Raw genomic sequence first — 2,518 nt, 5'->3', positions numbered from 1 at the left:
AAGTTCCTGCTCTGAATCAGGCAGAGTGGGGCTTGGGTCCCCCACGCCTCAGGGGAGTGCCCGAACTAGCTGGCTGTCGGTCTGTCGCTTTCACTCTGGTTTTTCACTGCAAATTCCAAAAGGTCGCCATTTGATCCCAGCATGGAACATTGCAAAAATTGCAAAAATGTTCACAGGACGGGAAACCTGTTTCTCACCCAGGTCTAGTGTCATTGCACGTGAACCATATCCGGCTCTTTTTCTAGTAATACAGATTCCTCGGTGGAGCAATTTTACAGATATTTCTCAGTAAATTCCATGGCGTTTTCCATGTTCCCTGAAGGCAAAAGTTTACAAAATTTGGTGTTTCGGCTTAGAAGTGGTGACAATGAAGGGCCTGATCCTACAAACGCACTGCCATTAGAAGTCCAGTTCAAGGTAAATGGGACGACTGGGGATATTAGGAACTACACCTCCAGTAAGTATTTGCGTAGACCAGGCTCTGATACTTTGTAGTCTTATGCAGCAGTGCCTTTCACTTGAGGATCTCAAAGCATTTCACAAATGTTAGGGAGAGTAGCCGCATCATCCCAGTACTCCCACCCATGGCAGGTAAATATTATCACTGCCCCATTTACAGCTCACAACTGAGGCACAGAGATTTTAAGTGCTTTGACCAAGGTCATGGAGCCAGTCAGTGGCAGAGCCAGGAATTGAACCCAGGAGTCCTGATTTCTAGTCTGCCAATGTAGCCAATAGCAAACACTCCCACGACAATCCAATAAACACAAAGAAGTGATTTTTAACAAAATGTGATTGGTGCCTCACCACGGCAAGGTTTCAGAGTAGCAGCCGTGTTAGTCTGTATCCGCAAAAAAGAAAAGGAGGACTTGTGGCACCTTAGAGACTAACAAATTTATCTGAGCATAAGCTTTCGTGAGCTACAGCTCACTTCATCGGATGCACCACCACAGCAAAGTGCTCATCATTGTGAGTCAAGTGCTGAAATAGGTTTCTGCAGAGAGAATTGGAACAGAGGAATTGCCAGACTGGATCAGACTCAAGATCCAGCTAGCTCAAGAAGGACCCTGTCTCTGACAGCAGCCAGGACCAGGTGCTTCAGAGGACGGTGCTGTGTGATAATCTGCTCCCATAAAGGTCTGACGATAGGAGCCGACCCTATGGGTGCTCCGGGCCTGGTGATCAGGAGGCACTGCCGAACCGCTGATTGGTAGCTTGGGGAGAGACTGGGAGGTGGTGGAGAGCAGCGAGGAACCAGTGGGTGGGGACCTTGGGAAGGGGGCAGGAAAAGGTGGAGTGAGGGCAGGGCGTAGGGGAGGGGGTGGGAAGAGGCAGAGAAAGGGCGCGGCCTTGGGGGAAGGGGCGGGGGGGGGCAGGGCCTCGGAGCAGAGCAGGGGTGGAGCACCCCCGGGGAAAAATAAAAGTCGGCGTCAGTGATTCTGACCCCTCTCTGCAGGCCTGTTGCATGTGACTTTGGAAAGGAATGTTCTCTCTCCTCTACGTTCTGCTAAGAGTAAGGGACTGCCTGGCTGCCCTTGACCTTCCCCATGTGGGCTGGCTGGCTGGCTACCTCCCTCCCTCCCACTCAGAAGTGGCTGCATACTGGTGGCACAATATATCCAGAGCTTGTAAAGCACTTTGGGATCCTTTGAGATGAAACATTTGCAATACAGAATCATGGACTTCTCTATGCCTTCCAGCCAAGTATTTCCCAACAGTCTGCAACTGGTAATGCATTAGGTACGCAAGTATTGTTCTCCCCATAGCGGGGAACTAAAGCACAAAGCCAGTCAGGCCCACAGGCTCAGACACTGGAGGGCTTGATTTTAGGGTGCCCAGTGATAGAGCACCCACAGTTCCAATGGGAACAAAGGGACGACAGCGACTCTGACAAAAAACAATCCCTAGTTGCGTGAAACAGGGATGCCCAAAAATGTGATGGTGTTTTTGAGAGACTGAGCCAAAGAGACTTGCCCAAGATCACCCAGCCCGTCTGTCAGCGGAGCTGGGAACAGAACCCAGTTGTCCTGAGCCCCAGCTCAGCACCTTGGCCCCAAGAACATCCTGATGTTATCCACCACTAGTGATGTTCTACATACAATATAAAATATTGCAGGGGCTAAGACATTTACTGTATTTGTAACTCAGGTGAACTGCCTGTCCCTGAAGAACATGATCGCCGGTAACCAGTGTCCTGTGTTTAAGGAGATTTTCTGTGGTTTACTGACCAGTTTGCGCTGGAGAATCTATTTCTGCACCAGCTGGGATTTTTGCTTTCCATTTAGTTAGTGTTTTCTATTAACTCGCCCTTGGCTGCATTCACATGTGGAAGCCAACAGCTTCCCCTGGTGGTAATGGGATGATCAAACCATCTCCTTGACTCCCCCTGTACAGCAGGTTACCTACCGACGTTCTCTAGCCTGGCTCTGCTGAGACTTGGCTGTTGGCAGCTGGAGTTGATCTTCTTCCTGCCACTGCAGCTGGAGACATCAGGAAGTCCTGTATCTAATCCTGTACC

This window comes from Eretmochelys imbricata, chromosome 4, assembly GCF_965152235.1.
Source record: "Eretmochelys imbricata isolate rEreImb1 chromosome 4, rEreImb1.hap1, whole genome shotgun sequence".
Lineage (NCBI taxonomy): Eukaryota > Metazoa > Chordata > Testudines > Cheloniidae > Eretmochelys > Eretmochelys imbricata.
The sequence above is the reverse complement of the archived record's forward strand: the minus strand, read 5'-3'. Positions refer to the sequence as shown.